Genomic DNA, 11,602 nt, shown 5'->3' with positions numbered 1-11,602 from the left:
ACACACACACACACACACACACACACACACACACACACACACACACACACACACACATTCACACACACACAGCTTCACCTGCATCATTGGAATAGTAAACCTTTGTGTGTATTTTTTTAGAAACAATAAAAAATTGCAAATGCAGACCCATATACACAGTAGATACACAAAAAAGTACACAGAAAAAACTGTTTTCCGTTTTTAAAATGAATCCTTCAAATTTATAACAATTAGAGTTGTTCATACATTTTCCAAATGATTTTATTGCGATAGAAAAAGATATTTCTTTACATATGCCACTCAAATATTTTAATGTTTTATAGCGTAATTTATTTAAAGAATTACAATATATTTAGAGTTAATTGTGGCGAATTCATTTACAAAAATTAGATAATGTTTTCAGGAAATACAAATAAAATTCCTCAGTGAAGTGGGTTCGTCACCGTAACACGTTTCTCAAAGATCCTGCTTTTCAAAAAGCGGTGGCTGGAAAGAGCTGCCTGAAGTTTGTAAAACTTTCTGCCAAAATGTTGCGCTTACTCATTCTGAGAACGTGTTTTTACAAAGTTTAACAAGAGGACGATCAGAAGGTGTTAGCAGAACTTTAAACATTGGACAAAAAATTGAAAAATCCTTCAGATGCATTTGAAAAACTATTCAATAAAATCATGAAAGTCCAGCCTCAAACGTCAGTAGACATATCTATGGTTCAGCAGCATCCATGAAGTCAGTGGGCCTCGTCACATTTAACTTCGCAGCCTACAGTAAAGACTAGTAGTAAAGAGTAGAGAGCAAGCAATAAACAAGATGGCCGTGAACCAGACAGCAACTGGCAGTTTAAAGGAGATTAGAATGATATTAAATCAACACAAATACCCAGTATTTAACAACACAAAACAGCTTGTAAGAATCATTGGATTATGAATCTGGATTACATCTCTACACTCTTGTTGCTGAGAGAGAGAGAAAGAGGGGGGGGGGGGGGCTCCAGATGACCTAATCTACTTACAAAGCATATTTAACTCTATGATTTATAAATAAGATAAGGCTTATTCCAAGGTCAAATCTTAATTCAAAACATATTGTTTACAGTGTCGGGCATTAGTGCAACAGATGGCCCTGCCACCCGCTGCTCCTCCACAAATAAACACATTCCGGTATGAAAATAAAACGGAGAAACTGGGAGATAGTGCGGCGTGTGTGTGTAACGGACAAGGAATGTGCAACTGAATAATGTAAAGCACAGGACACACCAAATAGCATTAATACATACAGCAGAGTACATGTACACACTGTGCATATAGCTGCACACAGGACCAATGATGAGCAACATTCAGGACACAAAGTGAGGGCTGTAAAATAAAAACATTAAACTTAATAACATAAATTCACTTATGGGAATTTCAAATTAGAGTCTAATTAAATTTCTAATTAATTGTACAAACTTTATGACTACCAACGTAAAGGCTATTGGGTGCTTAATCAAATTTTATGCGTGCACTCATGCCGGCATTCTAGGAATTCAATGCTCTCAAAGTTGAGATCTTCACAACATTCGACGTTTTTTTCAAGTGCTTTCGGGGTTTTCCAAGCATATGAATCTGTGAATAACAAACTAGAAATATATTTTACAAGCTCTTTATTATTGACTTCTAACGTGATACGGAGTAATCCAGTGACGCCATGCCTTTAATGTAGAGCATAGTTCTGTGACACAAGTCTAAGGCGGTTTGTGAGAATGATCCTTCTTGACTAATATGAGATTAACCCAGATGCTTCGCACAGGAATACAAAACGCACTCGCCGCTAGCATGATGGTAAATGCATAGAAATGCCACACACTGATAACAGTGCAAGGCTAAATACAGCTAGTTACCATTGCTAACTATGTATGAGCGGGCAGTCGTAGCGAAGCAACGGTTCAAGGCCAATTTAAAAGTATTCTAGAAAATCCAACATACATGTCTTGTTCTGTGTGTGTGGGGGGGGGGGGGGCGAGAGCTATCTGAGGAAACTCACACATACATGAGGAGACGATACAAACTCCACACAGAGATGCTCTCTCTCCTGATGAGCCTGATGTGTTGGCAGGCTTGTAACACTGCTGGTATACATCATTTGTGTACAATACAGAGCACACAGAAGTAAAAAATAAATGAAAGGAAAAGCAAACCCACAGACTCATTTTTAAAATGAACTTTACCCTTTTAATGGTAATATTTCTATCCTAAAAGAACAATCACAAATGTCTTAAATTAAAGGATTAGAATGAATAAGAGACAATCAGTTCTGTTCTCTCCTATCTACCTATTAAGGTGGGAGCAGTATTTACTGTTAATGCTCAGGAGAGCTGTTCCAGTCCTGTCCTCTGCAGCAGGAAATAGTGACAGCAGTGACTTTTCAGAGATTGATCTGCTAAACTACTACAACACTGACCAACATACAGACAGAGCAACCAGTAAAGCAGTAAAACATATATGTTGGGAAACCTCAGTCTAATCGTCGTTCTACATCACCGTGCTCGTGAGACCCCAGCTCGTTATTTGACTGAAGGTAACCACAGTAACAGAGATGATGCTTTACACTACGTTAATGGCTAAGCTCGCTTACAATTTAACAAACACTGTTTAGCCAATGATCACATTAGCCAAACATAGATAACAATTTTCTGTTTTTTGTTTTCTTTAGTTTAATTAGCTGTGGTTTAAGTGTGATAATGTAATGTTCTCAGGTGTTAATCATGTACTTGGTGGAGAGACTGCCACTTTACTTCCTATTATACTGTTACTTACATTTAAGCATCTAGAATTGCGACTCAATACTGTGCAAATATAAATCACGGCAATGTAAAGAAGTGATATCTGGTAATGCAGTCTCTCTTTTGTGAGGATGGAATACAAAGTCAAATAGAGAACCAGAGGAGTGAGCTCATGTTTGGCCAGAGAAAAACAGAATGTTATTCTTCTCCTCTACTACTGTCAGCCTGCGGTCCTTCCACAGCCCAATCTAAACACTGAAATGGGAGAGGAGATTGAGTATTTTCATGGCACGCTGCATTGCACCCCGACACCACAGACTGACCAGTGTTAGAGTGACCGCAGCTCATCTGCCTGCATGGGAGAAGGTCAGTAATCCTTCCTGGACGCTGTAGGAAGAGTGACAGCTTCGAGGCGGAGTAGCCTTCCTGAAGCACGTGTGGTGATATGTGAACAGAAGACTGCTTCTCCGCCATCGACGCATGTCTCTTGTTCTGTCCTCTTACACAATTGGATTATAGCAGTACACCTCTAATTATGACCAGTTCCCTAAGATTTAATATGCCACAATTTGATATACGACTTAATTTAGATGGAAACCTCATGACATGCAGCTTGTGACCTCCTGTTGAAACACTCATTGACTCGTTGTGAGCATAGTAACGCTTTTAGACCTGTACTGGGATGAAGATGTATCAAGCTTTATGAAGTTTTATTTGTTACTTCTATTCAAATAATGGAACGCAAATAATTATTTGTGAGTAACAAATTGCAAATGATTGCAATGAATCAATTTGTTTATTTGTTTTGTTATTTTGCTATATTGTGATGTAAACTACATGGTGATAAATCCTTTGTTAGATTTGGAAAAAGAGAAACCGCCAAAAATATTTACTGTAATTTATTGAAAGAATTAATTCCTCGATCTGTCTCATCTTAGGGCAACTAAGTGTTTTCTAATGATGCGTAAATATGCCAAAACATTTCCTAAAAACCAACAGAGCAACAGGATTGCATTAACCATTAATCGTATTCTGCTAGGTTTTTAGTTTCAGATGCAAAGACTCCTGATTCAAGTGCTTTAGAACATATATATTCGCTCATATATTGTTTTGTTTTTATGGTCAATTTTGAGTCACGGCTGCATATATATCAGTTTATTCCTTAATCGATTGAATTTCCTGTAATTTCTCTGTTAAGTATTTTTTTAACACTAATAATATAACTATTAGTATATGAAACATAATAGTGATAGTGTTTAATTGTAAGAATATGTATACATTAGTCCTTCATTAGTCCTTCATGCATTCATTGCATGTTTATTTTTTTCACACTAGTGTAATTTTTAAAAATAAGTAGCAGGTAAGCTCATTGAAAAGAAAAAAAGAGTGAAATCATATCTACATTTTATTAATCATTTCGAACCACATTAATCCTAAAACCTCCATTATTAATATCTAATTCTGCAATGAATGGAGGTGTGCTGCTACAAGTGGCTGAGGTTTATTTGCACTTTGGTGCACATGGAGCCCAGGCAGGTGCACACAGCCCAGCGTGGGGTATCAGGTATCCCCTTGGCCGAGGCCTCTCCCATTTGTCATGGTGAATGAGTGGTCTGCCTGACTGCACTTTCTCATTCCATTTCCTCCCAGGCTGCACTGAGGCCCTACCACCCACTGTACGCTGTCATTTCTTTAACCCCTTTTCCATTCACATGAAGTGTGGGCAATAATGCTCTCTCACATTCCTCCTTAGCTTACACACTACGGTCCCCCACCTCTGGCCCCCAACCCCCCCAACCCCAGCCTACACCTCCCCTAATGGTGTGAAAAACAAATGCTATCCATTTGAAGTCACAGGTGTTAAAAATAACATTGACTTAATAATAATAATAATCAAAATAAAAGTTTAAAAAGGAGAGGAGTAATTAAAATGCTCATTTGAATATATTTAGCTGTGACATCAACAGAACCTATTTCTTCAATTAGAAACAACAAGGCCCTGGCAGATGCTCATAAGCTTAATTATTAACCTCTTTACAAGAAATGCAGCGCGCTCTCTCCTCGCCCTCTCCTCTCAGTCCACTTATTAAGAAAGATGTTAGTGCTGCTCTTACTTACGTCCACAATGCCTCCCACCATCCATGCTAGCTGTGATATTTGGCTCAGTCATCCTACCCACCATGTTCCACAACACTGAGCCCACCGGCACCCTCTCTGCAACTGTAAGAGGCAACTGGAATGGAAAACATTGTCTGTTCCTACTCAGCGAGGGGAAAAAAAAAGAGCTGGAGCACAAGTAAGGGTAATTGCTAGAACACCCCGAGCTCATCCTATAAAGAAACTTTGCTTCTTTCTTTTTTTTTTCCTGCAAAAAGAAAACCAGGAAATCTCCACTTATTTCAACAAACATTCAGGAACTAAGCCGGACTTTTTTTCTTTTAAAAGTGTGCGGTGCATATCCGTGTGAGACCCTGAGAGCATATGTTGTCTCGCTCCACTGTAGACGCTGGGTAAAGAGATTGCAGCACCATCTGCTGGCGAAAGAAAAGACAATGAAAGAAAAAGTATGGAGAGAAAAGTTTGAGGGAAGTTGGTAGACTGATGGGACCAGAAAGAGTGTTTGGGGGTTTAATAACCACATGGGTCACTCATTGGTGCTTTGGATGAAACCACCTCCATGACTGTATGAGGAAGACCGAGACAATGGGAACAAACGCTGCATGTCAGCAGCATAACTCCACTTCAAATCACAAATCACTAACTTGGAGAGGTAAGAGTTCACGGAGGCCTCTTCCTCCCATCACATTCATAACTGACCACGAGACGTATAAACAACCGCTTTCGTTCTTGCCCTCATTTCCTTCGGTGCATCCCGTGGACAACTAATAACGACTTAATCAGCCTGATTGCACATTCATCACTGTGATCCGTTTCTTTTTTTTTCAGCTGACGAGGGGAAGCATGTTTTACTTGGGAAATGAAATATTTAGTGACCTGTTGCTTTTGACCTTACACTGGAGACAGAGGCCCTCCAGCTGAGTAAACAGCAGGGCTGCATGGTGGACAGGTAGCAACACTGACCAATAAAACAGTGTTGTTACGATGGATACAGGCTTCAGAGTTAAAAAATAGCACTTTTCTTTGTTTTCTCGATCAAAACCATGAAAGACCGTGTGCAGTTTTTGATTACTAAAGAATGCAATTAAAATGCACTCAAATGTTAACTGCAGAATTGGACTAAATATGCCATAAATGTGCAATTAATATTATGTGCTGATTTTACAGTATTCTGTTACATTCATAACAGAATAGCACTATGTAAAACTGTAGGGTAAGCACCAACATAAGAGGCATAACAAGATCAGAAGATTCTCTCTTTGATAAAAGTATAGATATTTTTGAGAATTTGAGCTGGTCTCATCTATGACTTTCATTTAAGCCTCAGCAATAACCGTCTTCCTTTGCAATGGACTTTGTGAGGTAATGCACATTTTGGGTTTCTAGAAGTCTTTTTTTCCTGATGTGGTAAAGCAATGCAGACATTTGTTATACTAGAGTGCTAAGTCCCACAGCACTAAGAGACGCTCAGAACTATGAAGAGATTCTACTGTAGTCCTCCTCTGTAAACCCACATCACACATACAGACATACACAGCAGCCAAAGCACTTCAAGGAGAATTAAGATCTTTACTCTGGGTCTATCCAGCCAACTTCAAAGACTGATATGAAAACCAACAAGACCAGAGGGCTCAGGAGATGTTGGGAAAATGAGGAGGATCAATATCTTTGAGAGGAAAGTGGGGGAATTATGTAAATGTATATTCAGAGTTAGGGAGATGTCTAAATGTATTTGTTTTTTCCTGCAGTAACGTCCAACACGTAACTTCAGAACCTCGGCGATTTGTAAAGATCTGGTGCTCAAGCAATGTTTGTTTTACTGACTCCATGCAAAGTGTTAATTTATGAGGCTGTAAATAGACAAAGGCATCAGGCACTGATCCATGGTAATTTTGAGGTGGAATCAGTATTTTAAGCAGCAAACAGCTCAAACAATCCAACATTTATCACATTGTGTATATGTAACACCTCATAACATTTTCAGGATTTTAGAAAGGCAAGTGTACAACTCGGATCTTTTGTGTGTGGAATGAGAATACGCTTCTTTTCAACCATATGTTCACAGTCGCTTGTTTTCTTAAGATAATTCAATAATTTATGTACATAATAAGGTGTCAACTACACCTGTGGACAGCAGGCAACACACGTATCATGGAGGTGTTAAACATGGGAATTCTAAATATCTCATTTTGTTCATAGAGCACCTGCTCACCAACAGTTCTTCGAGCTGCTTTTTCAATATGTGCTTCTAAAAATAAGCAAAACAACACAGAACATGTCAGATAAAAATACTTAAAGTAAAATTCATGATTACATCTCGAGGTGTACGAGAAGTTGAGAACTGAAGAAGATAGATTGGTTGTGCCTGATCAAGGTCTATTGAATTCGAACCTCTCAGCCATCCTCAAATGACCAGTCAGCACTAATGCATCCATATTGTGTCTATAAGTGTGAATTGATTTATATTGCTGCAAAGAATCCCCAAGACGTTGAAAGAGCACCATTGGAACCCAATACCAATTATATATGTTTGTTTCTGGGGAAATGGCCACTCAGTACATTGGATCAATGTGGACATCAAAGGTCAGAGCAATACATTTCTGCTGAAAAGTTAGTGTGCCGTCCAGCAGCTCATCTGCAGGCCACCTACCTTCTAGTCACTGGAGGTGAGGTGCAGTAAAGATGGACAGATTTAAATAGGCAACGGTTTCTAGCAGGAACTATGCTTCTTACTGAAATAATTATGCAAAAGTCAGCTAAAGGCAACTCATCCACACCTATACTGTGAAGTTTGCTTGCAAGCTAGCTTGAATGGGGGGCTTTGATAATGAGGCGATAAGCATGGGTAATCTCAGTAGTCTCACACAAACTGAGAGTACTGTAACCCTCCCCATAGGAGCAGAGCCTATCGATATTCATATGCAAATCTAATTAAAGACCATATTAATTACCTGGGCCTGAATGCCCCTGCTGAAACCAACACCTGGCGAGCCTCCAGAGAGGATATCCTTATGCAAGCATGCCTTATAGATTGTTGCTTTTTTTCCCCCTTTTACTGCTCGTGCCTCTGAGGACCTTTTGAATCCATATTAATTTCCTCTCTGGCAGTTATGCGGGCAGGGTATGAACTCTGCTATTTCACTTTTAATCTGTCAGTAATTTAGTAATGTGTACGCTAATTATGCGGCAATAATAATGTAATTGGTTTTGGGAGCTGTTCAAAAAAATCAATGTGTTTGCAGAGAATGCAGTAAATTGCATTGGGTTATTATAATCATGTGTCAAGTGCTGATTATGTTATGAAACTAAAAAGTAGATGTCAGCCACAGGTCAATACAGCCTAGCTCCATAAAATCTATGCCTCTCCATTCATTAATGTGAAAGGAGTCAGTGAGCGCTGTGCTCTGCTTCCTCCCTTACTGCCACCACTTGCCCATCAACCTCCTGTATATATGATAGAGAAGCCTCAAGGTAACAATAAAACTGTTTCTTTACATTTGACAAAACAGACATGCAGGCTGGTTGACAAACAGCCAAATCATCTCCTCTTGAAAATGATTCTTACCATCTGCTGATGTCATAAGCTTTACTTTTGTGTAATATTTAAAATTAGAATGAGAATTTAAAGTCTGTTTGCCTGGTTATGTATTGTCTATGATATAATAAGTAAATAACATAAAGCATCTAACAGATCAGGAAATGTGAGAGAGGTATTAGAAGCTACAAGATGATACTGAATTACAGAGAAAATACAGAAAGGCGACGCAGTGCAAATGTGAAAATGTGATGTACAGTACTAAAAAGAAATAATTCAGTGCATCTGGATGGGAAAGCGGTGATGGATCGTCGACTAGTTTTGTGTTCATTTCCACAGAGAACTCACAAAGAGTGGAAAAGTCAAGACGAAGAACTACTTTTCGGACTGCCAAATTCACTGGGTCAGAAAGTCCAGATGACACACAAGTTGCCCATAATATAAAAGGGCTAAGATAATTAGGAAATCAATTCCTATAAAACGGGAAAAAAACAACAGTTAAAAAGTTTACACAAATTAAAACGGATTACCATGCACTTAAACATGATACTTTGTTGTTTGATGAGACTGGCACCGTCTGCGGGCCTGAGCAATGTCTCAATGCCGCAGTGACTGACCCGACTCGCTATTTCTGGTAGCAATTACAGCTGTCGAGGGTTATGATTGATAGCCTTTGTTTACGATGTTTAAAAGAGGAGACAGATTTCAAAACATCGTTTTGGTGTACACATAAATAGTTGAGTTTAACCAGAATGCGAATCCGAAGTAAAGACTCTTGCAATCGCACCAAATGGTTCAATAATCAAAGAGCAATAACATTTCCCATCTTTACCATGAAATGATGTCCGTTTCATATGCCCGCTCATACATCTTAACTTGACAGGTTTCAACCAACTGTGACGATTACTGGAGGTAAATACAGTGCTTTTCTCAAACTGTACATACTCATCAACAGAGTTGTTTCAACTTTTCTCTTCTGAAAATGATTAAAATGAAACATCTTGAAAACATAGCCTGCAATACGTCATCTTAGGATAGCACAGTTTCCAGTTGCAGGATGATTTCAAATAAGGACACAAAGAAGGAGAATTTAATGTACCATGAAAACAAAATCTATGCAAAATGACTTTGATTGTGATTTAGTTTCTTATGTCTAAATTTTTTTTGAAAACCAACTGTTTGAAAACTGTCTGCCTCCCTGTTTGATACGAGTCAGACATGTCTGGCTGACACCAAAGTCAGTGAGTCAATTGAAGCTTGTATTCCACAGAGAAGGCATTTAGATGAGACCAGGGCCCATACTGTGAACAAGGGGCGCATCTTTCTGTGACTCCACCAATGGTTGTTTATTGTTCCATAGCTGGCAAAGAGCCTTAAGATCCCCACCCCCACCCATTGCCCCATTGCAGTCCTTATTCCTTTATCCTTCTCTTTTTCTCAGGCTGCTATCCGGAGCTTGTGCCCTGCATGCAGGACCTGAAGACTTATGACTATATACAGTATATGTAAAAACTTTCTCCAGTAAAAAAGAAATGTGGTTGGTTTTTCATGATTGCCATGATGTCGGTGGACTAAAATGTAATGATATAAAGTGAGAATAGACAATGAGTGGCTATCAAACCATCTAAACAACCGTGTTAATTCGAAATTTTATGGAATTTGGAAACTACTGAAATGGACATTGTCAATATTTCGAAAAATGCAGCATGTATATATCTAATGTAACAATCACACTTTAAAGTATAGTATGGCCATAATTAACTTGTCTTCCCTGGGAAAAAAGTAATGGCGTTTTTTTTTCTAAGCCAAGCAGCATCAGTGTTTTGTTTTTTTCTATAGTGGTGATAGATCCCCAGTGCTTCTTTCAGGTCCTGAGTGGCTGAGCTCCGGGTTAGCCAGGACTACTGAAACATCCTTTCACTCGCAAATCAAACTAAACCTCTCTCCTGTTTAACAAATTGCCTGAACCACAGAATTCCTTGTCTGGGGAAGGCTTGATCGAGCTTTGAAGTCTGCAGGTCAGTGTAAGGCCAGCATTTGAAGTCACTGCTGAGGTTGGACTGTACTCATTTTCCCTGGTGAAGGTACAAGAATACAGTGAAAGCAAAGACACTGAAACAGAACGCTCTCCATTTACAATAGTTCCTTAAACAGAGTTTGGGTGGAATTCATTTTGGGATTTTGTGGTTGATTAAATGAACTGATCAGACAGGAGTAATGGGTTAGAAAAATAAAATACGAACAAGACGGAGGAATAAGATGTGATGAAAAACTAACGTACTTTAATATATTACACTATCACAACAACCACAAGGGTCAGTTCTTTAACATGGGGAGAACTGAGAAAACAGTGAGCCGTAATAAAAAAGTTAATCCTCAGTTTCACCAAGTCTGGTAATGAGATCCTTAAACCACGTCACACAAACAGTGCGTTGCCATTATTGTTTTCGACTTAATGATTTGAAAAGTCAGACCGTACACTAAAAACTTCTATTTGAAAAATACTTAAGCACCGTTAGATCATTTAAGAACCACACATATTGTATTTCTACCCGACAAATACTTGTTCACAGCTGCGGCCCACACGCAAGGGAGTGTTTTCATATCCAACAATGACACATGGGCTGTAGCCTCCCAAATAACAGTCACAAGGCAAAGGTTGCCTACGCCACTTACTCTCTCTCTGGTTGCTGTGCATGGAGTGCTCAGTCCCTGGGAGAATGATTCGCTTATGGCAGAGCTGGTCAAGCAGGGAATGATTCGCGAGAGCTAAGGTCACAGGCAGATGATGAGGCTAATTAATCTTGCTTTGCACTCTGCTCGCTAATTATTTGCTTCCGTAATTATGCGCCTAATACCAACCCACCCTGCTGAACCGATGCAGCCCATCTCGACCTCCCGCCTGTAGCTAAAGAAACAGCCCATACATTTGTATTTAAGGTGAACGTGGTGGCGGGGGAAATGGAATGGCATTGCTGTACTTGTGACAGGAAAAGTAGCGCATCACTTCGCACAACCGTGACCCACCACCCGCCTGCTTCCGTTGGCTGCGATGAGATGCATCAAAATGCTCTTCTTCGCACCACCTCGCTAACACCAGGAAATCGCACAGAAAACGTGGAAGGAGGTAGAGGGTGGAGGGAGGGGAATCATTAAGTAACTCATTAATTCTACATAATCACTCTTTCAGA

Source organism: Anarrhichthys ocellatus, unplaced genomic scaffold, assembly GCF_004355925.1.
Source record: "Anarrhichthys ocellatus isolate YVR2014 unplaced genomic scaffold, GSC_Weel_1.0 scaffold8, whole genome shotgun sequence".
Lineage (NCBI taxonomy): Eukaryota > Metazoa > Chordata > Actinopteri > Perciformes > Anarhichadidae > Anarrhichthys > Anarrhichthys ocellatus.
The sequence above is the reverse complement of the archived record's forward strand: the minus strand, read 5'-3'. Positions refer to the sequence as shown.